The sequence below is a fragment of the Phocoena phocoena genome, chromosome 8 (genome assembly GCF_963924675.1).
Source record: "Phocoena phocoena chromosome 8, mPhoPho1.1, whole genome shotgun sequence".
Lineage (NCBI taxonomy): Eukaryota > Metazoa > Chordata > Mammalia > Artiodactyla > Phocoenidae > Phocoena > Phocoena phocoena.
Window position 1 is genome coordinate 31,305,709 of NC_089226.1, and position 15,571 is coordinate 31,321,279.

A 15,571-nucleotide genomic window follows, 5' to 3' on the forward strand; every position below is an offset into this window, starting at 1 on the left:
ATTTATTCCATAAGACACAAGCCTGGGATCCCAGTGGTGGTTTGGGGAATATTAAAAGCCAACTCACTGCCTTGCATCATCCAAAGAAGAGAAGCATTCCCAAATACTGTCTTCTCCTCTCCCCGAGCTGGGCATCTCTACCAGCTAACCTTAGCCGGGCCTCGGGCAGAGTCCAGGTGGACTCCCATCACCTCTCATGGTGAGACCTGCCCACCTTTCTCCTTGGTTGCAGCCTCTGGGCTGATGATCCTGGGCTGGCTTGGAGTTGGATCTAGGCTGCCAGGCCCTCTTTTTCTTATTCCTCATTTTGTTTTTTCATGGCCTTCACCTCACTGGTAGTAACTAGATCTTAGTTCTTTGCTTCATTCCCTCGTGGGAACCTGAAAGTTTCATTGACTGATGTTACGCCAATTTTAACACCTGGCCTATATCCTCTGGGCCATCTTCTACTGCTGAAACTGTGAAACTTACCTCTCTTTGGATAAAGGTGTAATAACTGAGCTCTTCTGAGCTCCAGTAAATCTGCAAAGGAAAATCATTTACATCTTTTAATATCTGTGTGGAAGGGACCACATTTTATCCCAGAAAACATAAAATGTACTTAACAATTTCTTCCTTAGAGAAGTAATTCTTAATCTTAGATGCATGCCTTAGTCAGTTTGGCTGCTATAATAAAATACCATAGATTGGGTGGCCTAAACAACAAACATTTACTTCTCACAGTTCTGGAGCCTGGAAGATCAGGGTGCCAGCACGGTGGAGTTCTTGGTGAGGGCTCTCTTCCTGGTTATGTCCTCACATGGCCTGTTCTTGGTATGTGTATGCAAGGAGAGAGAGATCTCCTGTCTACTCTTCTTTTTATAAGGACACTGATTTCATCATCAGGCTCCCACCCTCATGACTTAATCTAACCCTGATTACCTCCCAAAGGCCCCACCTCCAAACATTGGGTATTAGGATTCCAACATGAATTTGGAGGGGACACAAACATTCAATCCATAACAATTCACAATTAGAATCATTTGAGAAACTTTTAAAATTACCGATAATTAGGCTCCTTTATCCCAGACCAATTACATTAGAATCTCAGGAGAGTGGGGCCTGAGAGTCTGCATTTCTAAGAAGCTCCCAAAGACACTGGTCCATAGACTTCCTTTTAGTAGCACGGACTTTCTAAAACAGTGGTTCTCAAATGATAGTGTGCATCAAAATTACCTAGAGGGCTTGTTAAAATACCAATTGTTGGGCCCCACTTTAGACTTTGGGATTCAGTAGGTGATCTTATGGCTGGTCTGGAGACCACACTCTGAAAATCACTACAGTCTGCACTGCCCCCACCACCACCTCCTGCCTTTTTTGTCCTCCTAACAGCATTGTGGCTACAATGATGAAGACCTGAGAGCAGAGAAAGTAAAACCAAGGAAGATAGGTAGAGAGCCCACATCCCTTGACTGTGCTTTGGTCTGTCTCTATAGAGTCAACTACAGAACTTGGATCAAGGAAGCTGGCAGTCACTTCTGTCCACAGTCCCCATTTGTGTGCCACACTTTTACTAAACAGAAGCCAGCCTCACATTCACTTGGGCTTCCTGATAAGCAGGCACTCAATTCCCAAAGAAAATAGGCAACTCCCCTGGCTGGCCCTAAGTGTTTGGAACACTATAGTGAGTGATTAAAGGCAGTTGTGAAATATCTGTCCCCAAAAAAGACCAGCATCCTGAAGTCTGAAGGTTCAGGAATCTGTTGACTCATCAAGACCTCATTAAATCAATTGTACATATTTTGAAAGGGTACTGGCTCACAAAAATAGTCTGAGGACAAAGACAGCATTTTCCCTCTATAGTGTTAAGTGACTAGCTGATGAGGGGAAAGGGAAGTGCCTGACTGGGAGATAATTCCTGATTTATTCTTCTTGCTGGAGGAGGGCTGCCACTAATCACTTCCCCTATTTTTGCCCCTTAGGCTCTGAGTGAGAAAAGGAGGGGGCAAAGTAAATACAACGGTAGTGTTTGTGACAGTCCAGGGTAGTCCAGGCAGCATGAGCCAACCGCCAGCGCTAGGTGGGTTTTGGATTGGTCATTACTAAGGAGGGTGATTCCATCACAGAAAGTCAAAATCCCCATTTCTGGAAGTTGATAGCAACCAGTCCGGTTCCACAAACCTCTGTAGAGTTATTAGGAAGAAACCATCAGGTTCAGCCAGTGAGAGAACTTTCAAACCAATGACCAGAAGAGAATAAAACCAGATCACAGAACAAGGCACAGACCTGGATTAGCTCTCTCTTAACTTCTGTCTTAACCTCTTTCAACACTCTGAATGGTCCCAATAGGTCAAGTCTGCTTTTCACAATTCGCTGAATTCACAATCTTTTAATCTTAACTATTATTTAAAATTCTCCATGCGCCACCTAGTGAAAACTTTTTGAGCTGAAAATGTGCTCTTTCATCTATTTTGCAGGGTCTGACCACTGTTTAATAAAGGGAAAAATGCAAACATATACAACCTACACCAGTGCTTCTCTAATGTTAAAGTGCATATGAACCATCAAGGGGTCTTGGTAAAGTGTAGATGCAAGGTGGCCTTGAGTAGGGCCTGAGATTCTTCGAAAAACACTTGGACTATAAAAGGTTTATTCCACCTAAACTGGTGTTATAGATTATATCATATGTTTTAAAACACTTTTTCCTTTCTACATAAGTTACAAATCCAGAAATCACAGTAGAAAAACTGAAGAATTTGACCAAAAAGATGTAAAATTTTTCCATGGCAAAAATACTACAAACAGGGTAAAACAGGAAATATATTTGCATATGGAAAGGGACTGTTTCCTTTTTTAATGTTGAAAGCTCTTCACTAAGAAATAACTACCAACTCAACAGAAAAACTGTCAAATGACGGGAACAGTTCATGGCCAATAGAAGGAAGGCTTACATATGAATCTATGCTCAATATCACTCGTAATTGAAGAAATAAGATAAAAAGTCATTTATATATATACTTTTTTTTACCTCTCAGGTCATCAAAGTTTTTTGTCTGATTTTTAATGTGAAGCATATAATGTTAATGAGAGTATAGGATAAAAAGCATTCTCACACCCTGCTAGTAAAGATGTAAACTGTTGCATTGTAGTTGATGGGAAATTAAAATACACACACCTTATGATCCAGTCAATACCACATCCAGGAATTTATCCTAAGGATATATTTGCACACATACACAAAGTTGAGTATCCCCAGAAAATCATTGTGGTACTGTTTTTAATTGTAAATTATTGAAAATAACTAAATATGCATAGATAAAGGACCAATCAAGTAAATTATTATATATCATTACAACTGAATACAATGCAACCACTAAAAGAAAAATATAACATATTACTGATATTAAAAAATCTAAGAACTTCATCAAAATTAAAAACTTTTGCTCCATGAAATGTCCTATAAAGATGATAAAGAAACAAGCCATGTTCAGGATGCCCCCGACCACACAGCAAGCCATAAAAAGAACCAGCCCCCACCCACCATCAGGTATGACATCAATTCCAGGATTCTCAGGGCCCTGTAGCCAGAGACCCAGCCCTGCCCACCAGTGGGCCATCACTAGCACTGGAAACCCCAGAGTTCCACAGCCAGTGCCTCATGACCTGACCCCACTCACCACCAGCCAACAGCTTCCACAGACCAGTGGCCAGCCATGCCTACCAGACTTCCCATAGTAGTCAGCCCACTACAACAGAAGGACTCACACAGCTTTCATAGGGGGCACCACTAGAGCATAACAGCTCTGGTGACCAGAGAGTAGTACACTGTTGGGATGCACAGGATGTCTCATACAAAAGGCCACTTCTCCAAGGGCAGGAAATGTAACCAACCTACCAAAGACATAGAAATAAAAATAGCAAATTAGACAAAATGAGGCGACAGAGGAACATGTTCCAAATGAAGGATCAAGATAAAACCCCAGAAGAACTAAGTGAAGTGAAGATAAGCAATCTACCCAATAAAGAGCTCAGGGTAATGATCATAAAGATGATCAAAGAACTTGGGAGAAGGGTGGATGAACAGAACAGACTGAGAAGTTATAAGAAGAACTAAAGAGAGATGCAAAATACAATAACTGAAATAAAAATTACACTAACAGAATGAACAGTAGATTAAATTATACAGAGGAGCGAATTAGTGAGCTGGAAGACAGAATAGTGGAAATCACTGATGCTGAACAGAAAAAAAGAAGATAAAAATAAATGAGAAGATAAAAATAAATTTAAAAGACCTGTGAGACAACAAAGAGTGTACTAACATTTGCATTATAGGTGTCCCAGAAGAGAAAGAGTGAGAAAGAGGCATAAAACATATTTGAAGACATAATGGCTGAAAACTTGCCTGACCTGGAAAAGGAAACAGACATCAAGGTTCAGGAAGAACAGAGTCTCAAAGAGGATCAATCCAAAGAGGAGCACCAAGACACACTATAATTAAAATAGCAAAAATTGGGACTTCCCTGGTGGTGCAGTTGTTAAGACTCCATGCTCCCAATACAGGGGGCCTGGGTTCGACCCCTGGTCAGGGAACTAGATCCCACATGCAGGCCACAACTAAGAGTTCACATGCCACAACTAAAGAGCGGGTGAGCTGCAACTAAGGACCCAGCAAGCCACAACAAAGGAGCCCTCCTGCCGCAACTAAGACCCAGCGTAACCAAATAAAAATAATAAATAAATAAATAAACAAATATTTAAAAATATAAAATAGCAAAAATTACAGATAAAGAGAGAACATTAAAGCAGTAAGGGAAAAGCAACAAGTTATCAACAAGGGAACTCTCACAATGATAAGTGCTGACTTTCCAGCAGAAATACCACAGGGCAGAAAAAAGTGGCACAATATATTTAAAGTGATGAAAGGGAAAAACCTACAACCAAGATTATTGTCTCCAGCAAGCCTTTCATTCAGGTTTGATGGCGAGATCAAAAGTTTTACAGATAAGCAATAGCTAAAAGAGTTCAGCACCACGAGAGGGGCTTTGAAGGAAATGTTAAACAAACTTCTCTAAGTGAAAAAGAAAAGGTCACAACTATAAATATGAAAATGGCAAAAGGAAAAAGCTCATTGATATAGGCAAATATACAGTAAAGATAGTAAATCAACCATGAACAAAATCTAGTATGAACACTAAAAGACAAAAGCAGTAAAATTGGGAGACCTTCAAGGTGGCAGAGATCAACTTCCTCCTCACAGATACATCAAAAATACATTGAATGTGGAACAACTCCTACAGAACACCTACTGCACACTGGCAGAAGACCTCAGACTTCCCAAAAGGCAAGAAACTCCCCACATACCTGGGTAGAGTGAAGAAAAAATGAAGAAACAGAGACAAAAGAATAGGGATGGGACCTGCACCTCTGGGAGGGAGCTGTGAAGCAGGAAAAGTTTCCACACACTAGGAAGCCCCTTCACTGGTGGAGACGGTGGGTGGTCGGGTGGGGGGGAAGTTTGAAGCATGGAGGAGAGCACAGCAACAGGTGTGCAGAGGGCAAAGTGGAGAGATTCCCACACGGGGGAAAAGTGCCAACCAGCACTCACCAGCCTGAGGGGCTTGTCTGCTCATCCGCCAGTGTGGGTGGGGGCTGGGAGCTGAGGCTAGGGCTTCAAAGGTCAGATCCCAGGGAGAGAACTGGGGTTGGCTGCATGAAGACAGCCTGAGAGGGCTAGTGCACCACAGCTAGCCAGGAGGGAGTCTGGGGAAAAGTCTGGATGCCTAAGAGGCAAGAGACCATTGTTTCGGGGTGCACGAGGAAAGGGGATTCCCACCCTATGTGTCCACAGAAGGCAGAGCACCACTAAAGGGAGCTCCAGAGACGGGTGCGAGCCGCGGCTGTCAGCTCAGACCCCAGAGACGGGCATGAAACGCTAACGCTGCTGTCGCCACCACCAAGAAGCCTATGTGCAAGCACAGGTCACTAACCACAACACACCCTGGGAGCCTGTGCAGCCCGCCACTGCCAGGGTCCCATGATCCAGGGACAACATCTCCAGGAGAACACACGGGGCACCTCAGGCTGTTGCAACGTCACAGTGGCCTCTGCCACCACAGGCTCACCCCGCATTCCCTACCCTCCCTCTCCAGAGCCAGAGTGAGCCAGAACCCCCTAAGCAGCTGCTATTTTAACTCCGTCCTGTCTGGGCAGGGAACAGACACCCCAGGCGAGCATGCAGAGGTGGGGCCAAATCCAAAGCTGAAGCACAGGAGCTAGGCAAACAAAGAAGAGAAAGGGAAACCTCTCCCAGCAGCCTCAAAAGCAGTGGATTAAATCTCCACAATCAACTATATGTACCCTGTATCTCTGGAATACCTGAATAGAAAAAAATCACCCAAAAATTGAGGTGGTGGACTCTGGGAGCAACTGTAGACTTGGGATTTTCTTTCTGCATCTAATTTCTTTCTGCTTTTATGTTTATCTTAGTTTACTATTTAGAGATTATTGTCATTGGTACATTTGGTTATGCATTTGGATGCTCTCTTCCTTTATATATATATATATATATATATATATATATATATATATATATATATATTTGTTTGTTTACTTTTTCTCTTTTTGGGAGTGTGTCTGTGTGCACTGCTTTGTGTGATTTTTTTCTGTATAACTTTGCTTTTACCATTTGTCCTAGGGTTCTGTCTGTGCATTTATTTTATTTTATTGTTTTTTTGGTTTTTTTGTTTGTTTGTCTGTTTTAGTATAGCTTTTAGCCCCTGTTTTCATAGGTGGATTTGTTTTTGGTTTGGTTGCTCCCTTCATTCTTTCTTTCTTTATTTATTATTTTATATATTTTTTAATATTAATAATTTTTTTATTTTAATAACTTTATTCTATGTTATTTATCATTCTTTCTTTCTTTCTTTTTCTAAATTTTCTTCTGAGCCATGTGGCTGACAGGGTCTTGGTGTTCTGGCAGGTGTCAGGCCTGAGAATCTGAGGTGGGAGAGTGGAGTTCAGGACATGGGACCACCAGAGAACTCCTGGCCACAGATAATATCAAACTGAAGGAGCTCTCCCATAGATCTCCGTCTCAATGCTAAGACCCAACTCCACTCAACAACCAGCAAGCTACAGTGTTGGTCACCCTATGCCAAACAACGAGCAGGACAGGAACGCAATCCCACCCACTAACAGAAAGGTTGCCTAAAATCAAAATAAAGTCAGAGGCACCTCAGATCACACCACTGGATACAAACCTGCCCACCAGAAAGACAAGATTCAGCCTCATCCACCAGAACACAGGAACTATTCCCCTCAACCAGGAAGCCTACACAACTCACTGAACCAACCTTAGCCACTGGGGACAGTCACCGAAAACAATGGGAACCACTAACCTACAGCCTGCAAAAAGGAGACCCCAAACACAGTAAGTTAAGCAAAATGAGAAGACAGAGAAACACACAGCAGTTGAAGGAACAAGGCAAAAACCCACCAGACCAAACAGATGAAGAAGAAATAGGCAATCTACCTGAAAAAGAAATCAGAGTAATTATAGTAAAGACGATACAAAATCTTGGAAATAGAATGGAGAAAATACAAGAAACATTTAACAAGGACCTAGAAGAACTAAAGAGCAAATAAACAATGATGAACAACACAATAAATGACATTAAAAATTCTCTGGAAGGAATCAATAGCAGAATAACGGAAGCAGAAGAACGGATAAGTGACCTAGAAGATTAGCTAGTGGAAATAACTACTGCAGAGCAGAATAAAGAAAAAAGAATGAAAAGAATTGAGTACAGACTCACAGACGTCTGGAACAACATTAAACACACCAAATTCGAATTATAGGAATAACAGAAGAAGAAGAGAAAAAGAAAGGGACTGAGAAAATATCTGAAGAGATTATAGTGGAAAACGTCCCTACGATGGAAAGGAAATGATTAATCAAGTCCAGGAAGGGCAGAGAGTCCCATACAGGATAAATCCAAGGAGAAACACAGCAAGACACATATTAATCACACTATCAAAAATTAAATACAAAGAAAAAATGTTAAAAGCAGCAAGGGAAAAACAACAAATAACATACAAGGGAATCCCCATAAGGTTAACAGCTTATCTTTCAGCAGAAGTTCTGCAAGTGAGAAGAGAGTGTCAGGACATATTTAGAGTGATGAAAGGGAAAAACCTACAACCAAGACTACTCTACCCAGCAAGGATCTCCTTCAGATTCGACGAAGAAATTAAAACCTGTGGCACAAATATACAATGGAATATTACTCAGCCATAAAAAGAAACGAAATTGATCTATTTGTAATGAGGTGGGTGGACCTAGAGTCTGTCATACAGAGGGAAGTAAGTCAGAAAGAGAAAGACAAATACCGTATGCTAACACATATATATGGAATTTAAGGGAAAAAAATGTCATGAAGAACCTAGGGGTAAGACAGGAATAAAGACACAGACCTACTAGAGAATGAACTTGAGGAAATGGGGAGGGGGAAGGGTAAGCTGTGACAAAGTGAGAGAGAGGCATGGACATATACACACTACCAAACATAAAATAGATAGCTAGTGGGAAGCAGCCACATAGCACAGGGAGATCAGCTCAGTGCTTTGTGACCACCTAGAGGGGTGGGATAGGGAGGGTGGGAGGGAGGAAGACCCAAGAGGGAAGAGATATGGGAACATATGTATATGTATAACTGATTCACTTTGTTATAAAGCAGAAACTAACACACCATTGTAAAGCAATTATACTCCAATAAAGATGTAAAAAAGAAAAAAACCTTTACAGACAAGCAAAGGCTAAGAGAATTCAGCCCCACCAAACCAGCATTACAACAAATGCTAAAAGAACTTCTCTAAGCAGGAAACACAAGACAAGGGAAAGGCCTACAATAACAATCCCAAAACAATGAAGAAAATGGTAATAGGAACATACATATCAATAATTACCTTAAATTTAAATGGATTAAACGTTCCAACCAAAAGACATAGACTGGTTGAAAGAATACAAACACAAGACCTGTATGTGTACTATCTACAAGAGACCCACTTCAAACCTAGGGACACATATAGACTGAAAGTGAGAGGATGGAAAAAGATATTCCATGCAAATGGAAATGAAAAGAAAGCTGGAGTAGCAATTCTCATATCAGACAAAATAGACTTTAAAACAAAGACTATTACAGGAGACAAAGAAGGACACTACATAATGATCAAAGGATCAATCCAGGAAGAAGATATAACAATTGTAAGTATTTATGCATCAGTACAGAAGTACCTCAATACATAAGGCAAATGCTAACAGCCATAAAAGGGGAAATCGACAGTAACAAAATCATAATAGGGGACTTTAACCCCTCACTTTCACCAATGGACAGATCATCCAAAATAAAAATAAATAAGGAAACACAAGCTTTAAATGACACATTCCTCTTCAAGGAATTCATGGAAAAGACTCTAACAAGTACAGGTTTTGGTAACTGACTATACTGCTGAACTGAATGAAAAGCATTTTCAGAACTCTAATGGAAAACTGATGAATTCATAAAAGCGCTAACAAAAGATCAAGATGAAAAAAAATTAATTACATGGGACTGTGTGAACTGATGAGGATGATTATAATTTTTGTGACTTTCTGTTTGAATTTTTTAAGAAATCCCACAAAGACTCAGAGGCAAAAAATATACAAATCAATTTTCACTGCAAAGTAAAGGAGCTGTTACAGTGGAGGATTACTGGACTGAATGTCAATATTATGACATAGTATGAGTGTGTTTCATGTTTGGTAATTGCAATCATTATTGTTTTTGTTGTATTCATCCATTTACAATGCTTGGTGTCAGTTTACTTATCTCTGGAAACAATAAAATAAAGTGTGTGTGTGTGAAAAAAGAAATGACACATTAAACAAGACGGACTTAATTGACAATGAAAACACGACAAACCAAAACCTATGGGATGCAGCAAAAGCAGTTCTAAGAGGGGAAGTTATAGCAATACAATCCTCCCTCAAGAAACAAGAAACATTTCAAATAAACAACCAAACCTTACACTTAAAGCAATTAGAGAAAGTAGAACTAAAAAACCCAAAGTTAGCAGAAGAAATCAAAAAGATCAGATCAGGAATGAATGAGAAAGAAATGAAGGAAACGATAGCAAAGATCAACAAAATTAAAAGCTGGTTCTTTTAGAAGATAAAAAAAATTGATAAACCACTACCCAGACTCATCAAGAAAAAAAGGGAGAAGACTCAAATCAATAGAATTAGAAATGAAAAAGAAGAAGTAACAACTGACACTGCAGAAATACACAGGATCATGAGAGATTACTACAAGCCAATACAAGCCAATACTATAAGCCAATACTACTACAAGCCAATACTACTATATGCCAATACAATGGAAAACCTCAAGAAATGGACAAATTCTTAGAAAAACACAACTGTCTGAGTCTGAACCAGGGAGAAATAGAAAATATAAACAGACCTATCACAAGCATTGAAATTGAAACTGTGATTAAAAATCTTCCAACATACAAAAGTCCAGGACCAATGGCTTCACAGGCAAATTCTATCAAACATTTAGAAAAGAGCTAACTATCCGTCTCAAACTCTTCCAAAATATAGCAGAGGGAAGAACACTCCCAAACTCATTCTACAAGGCCACCATCACCCTGATACCAAAACCAGACAAAGATGCTACAAAAAAGAAAACTACAGGCCAGTATCACTGATGAACATAGATGCAGAAATCCTCAACAAAATGCTAGCAAACAGAATCCAGGAGCACATTAAAAGGATCATACACCATGATCAAGTGGGGTTTATCCCAGGAATGCAAGGATTCTTCAATATACGCAAATCAATCAATGTGATACACCATATTAACTAACTGAAGGAGAAGAACCATATGATCATCTCAGTAGATGCAGAAAAAGCTTTTGATAAAATTCAACACCCATTTATAAGAAAACCCTCCAGAAGGTAGGGATAGAGGGAACTCAACATAACAGTGGCCATATATGACAAACCACAGCCAACATCGTTCTCAATGTTGAAAAACTGAAACTATTTCCACTAAGATCAGGAACACGACAAGGTTGCCCACTCTCACCACTATTATTCAACATAGTTTTGGAAGTTTTAGCCACAGCAATCAGAGACGAAACAGAAATAAAAGGAATACAAATCAGAAAGAAGAAGTAAAACTGTCAGTGTTTGCAGATGACATGACACTATACATAGAGAATCCTAAAGAAGCTACCAGAAAACTACTAGAGCTAATCAATGAATCTGGTAAAGTAGCAGGATACAAAATTAATGCACAGAAATCTCTTGCATTCCTATACACTAACAACAGAAGATCAGAAAGAGAAATTAGGAGAACACTCCCATTTACCATTGCAACAAAGACACTAAAATACCTAAGAATAAACCTACCTAAGGAGACAAAAGACCTGTATGCAGAAAACTATAAGACACTGATGAAAGAAATTAAAGATGAAACAAACAGATGGAGAGATATACCATGTTCATGAATTGGAAGAATCAACATTGTGAAAATGACTCTACTACCCAAAGCAATCTACAGATTCAATGTAATCCTTATCATACTACCACTGGCATTTTTCACAGAACTAGAACAAAAAATTTCACAATTTGTATGGAAACACAAAAGACCAGGAATAGCCAAAGCAGTCTTGAGAATGAAAAACGGAGCTGGAGGAATCAGGCTCCTGGACTTCAGACTATACTACAAAGCTACAGTAATCAAGACAGTATGGTACTGGCACAAAAACCAGAAAGATAGATCAATGGAACAGGATAGAAAGTCCAGAGATAAACCCAGGCACATCTGGTCACCTTATCTTTGATAAAGAAAGCAAGAATATACGATGGAGAAAAGATAGCCTCTTCAATAAGTGGTTCTGGGAAAACTGGACAGCTACATCTAAAAGAATGAAATTAGAACACTCTCTAACACCATATACAAAAATAAACTCAAAATGTATTAAAGACCTAAATGTAAGGTCAGACACTATCAAACTCTTAGAGGAAAACATAGGCAGAACACTCTATGACATAAATCACAGCAAGATCCTTTTTGATCCACCTCCTAGAGACATGGAAATAAAAACAAAAATGAACAAATGGGACCTAATGAAACTTCAAAGCTTTTGCATAGCAAAGGAAACCATAAACAAGATGAAAAGACAACCCTCAGAATGGGAGAAAATATTTGCCAATGTAGCAACTGACAAAGGATTAATCTCCAAAATCAGAAAAACAAACAACCCAATGCAAAAATGGGCAGAAGGCCTAAATAGACATTTCTCCAAAGATATACAGACTGCCAACAAACACATGAAAGAATGCTCAACATCACTAATCATTAGAGAAATGCAAATCAAAACTACAATGAGGTAATACCTCACACTGTCAGAATGGCCACCATCAAAAAATATACGAACAATTAATGCTGAAGAGAGTGTGGGGAAAAGGGAACCCTCTTGCTTTGTTGGTGGGAATGTAAACTGATACAGCCACTATGGAGAACAGTATGGAGGTTCCTTAAGAAACTAAAAATAGAACTACGATATGACCCACCAATCCCACTACTGGACATATACCCTGAGAAAACCATAATTCAAAAAGAGTCACGTACCACAATATTCATTGCAGCATTATTTACAATAGCCAAGACATGGAAACAATCTAAGTGTTGATCGACAGATGAATGGATAAAGAAGATGTGGTATATATATACAATGGAACATTACTCAGCCAGAAAAAGAATCGAAACTGAGTTATTTGTAGTGAGGTGAATGGACTTATAGTCTGTCATACAGAGTGAAGTAAGTCAGAAAGAGAAAAACAAATACCGTATGCTAACACATATATATGTGATCTAAAAAAATAAAAAGGTTCTGATGAACATAGGTTAAGGACAGGAATAAAGAAGCAGAAGTAGAGAATGGAATTGAGGACACAGGGAGGGGGAAGGGTAAGCTAGGACGAAGTGAGAGAGTAGCATCAAAATATATACACTACCAAATGTATAATAGTTAGTGGGAAGCAGCCGCATAGTACAGGGAGATCAACTCAATGCTTTGTGACCACCTAGAGGGGTGGGATAGGGAGAGATGGAGGGAGACACAAGTGGGACGGGATTTGGGGATACATGTATACATATAGCTGATTCACTTTGTTATACAGCAGAAACTAACACAACATTGTAAACAATTATACTCCAACAAAGAGGTTTAAAAAATTTTTTAAAAGACCATAATGAGATATCACTACATCTATTAGGACAGATAAAATGAAAAATAGTGACAATAACAAATGCTGACATAATGGAGAATCTGATCTCTCATATATTGCTAGTGAGAATGTAAAATGGTAAACTTGAGAAATCAGTTTGGCAATGTTTTTAAATAATGAAACATACACTTATACAACCCAACAATTTCAGTCCTTGGTATTTATACCAAAGAAACAAAAACCTATGTTTACACAAAACCAGTAAATGATTGTTATAGCAGCTTTAAAAAATTTTAAATTGAAGTATAATTGACATACAACATCATATTAGTTTCAGATGTACAATGTAATTGTTTGATATTTGCATATGTTGCAAGATGATCTCCACGATATATATGTCTAGTTAACATCTGTCACCATACATGGATACATTTTTTTTTCTTGTGATAACTTTTAATACCTACTCTCCTATCAACTTTCAAATATACAATACAGTTTTATTAACTATAGTCACCATGCTATACGTTACATCCCTAGGACTTATTTTATAACTGAAAATTTGTACCTTTTGACCCCCTTCACTCATTTCATCCACTCCCCACTCCCTTGCCTCTGGCAACAACCAATCTGTTCTCTGTATCTATGAGCTCAGTTTTTTTTGTTTTGTTTTGTTTTGTTTTAGATTCTACATATGAGTGTTACAGCAGCTTTATTTGTAACAGCCAGAAACTGAAACAAAGTGTTCAATAGGTGAATGGCTAAACAAACTGTAGTATACCCATACTATGAAATTAAAAGGAAGTAATTAACTCAGCAGTTAAAAGGAATGAACTATTAATACACAACAATTTGGATGGATCTCAAAAATACATTATGCTAACTAAAAAAAAGCGAATCTCAATGTCACACACTATAAGATGCCATGTTCATCAGCAGTTCCCAACATTTTTGGCACCAGGGACCGGTTTTGTGGAAGACAATTTTTCCACAGCCGGGGTTGAGGGTGTGGTGGGATAGTTCAGGCAGTAATGCGAGCGATGGGGAGCGATGCGGAGCAATGGGGAGCAATGGGGAGCGGCACATAAAGCTTCACTTTCCTGCCGCTTACCTCCAGCTGTGTGGCCCGGTTCCTAACAGGCTGCAGACCAGTATCAGTCTGCGGGCTGGAGCTTGGGGACCCTTGATGTACATAATATTCTCCAAATGACAAAATTATAGAGATGGAACTCATACTAGTGGTTGCCAGGGTTATGGGATGGTGGAAGGTTGGGCGAAGGGGGCAGCTATAAGACAGTAGCACAAGGGAGATCTTCTTGACGATGGACCAGCTCCCTATCTTGACGGCAGTGGTTGCTACATGAGTCATGTGACAAAATGACATAGAACAATATACAATCATTGCACCAATGTCAATTTCCTAGCTTTGATATTGTACTATAATTGTGTAAGATGTAACCACTGGGGGAAACTGGGGGAAACGTTCATGGTCCTCTTTCTCTCTATAGTACAGAGTGAATCTATAGTCTATATTTATTTTATGAGTCTATAACCATTTTTAAATAAAAGGTTTGAAAAACACATATTCATGTTAAATTTAACATTTTATTTATGTATTGCAAAAAATGTCTTTAAGACACACTAAATGAGATAAAAGCAAGGCTAAGAATGATGTATTAAAACGGTGTGCTCCTATTTATTTTTTCTTTTGGAAGGGCCATATATGCATGTATATATGCTTATATAGTCATAGAAATTTCCTAAGTGATAGTCAGGAAAATAATAGTAGAGGCTGCCCCTGGGCAGGAGAGAGATTGGGGTAAGAGACACTTTGAAAAGTGAAAAGGGGCCATATTAATAATTGTACAGTGACAACAGGCACTGACAGGACAAAAATGGGAAAATCAGAGTTTATGGTCACTGATAGTATGCACTCAACAAATGTCAATAATTGTTATTTTCTTTTCTCTTCCGTATATTTTAATCTATTTTGTACAAGAAAATATTTAAGGTAACAGAGGACTAAGTTATTTGTATTAACCTTTCTACTGAAATAAAGTTAGTTTTAAAAGGTTGTTAAGCCCATCCAATATATGATAGGACATCACTTAAAACACCTCTAATTTACTCAGTGATCAACAATCCAAATGCCTAGTGGGCCAGTCAGGTAAGGTAGATGTGTGAATTGGGCCATGTGTAGTATTTAGGAAATGGCTGAGACTGTGACAAACTGGAAAGAACTCCAAGACAAAGCACTCAAATGCAAATGTTTATAAGACTCAGCCTGGGCCAAAAAAACACAGCAATGTCCTGCCAGTG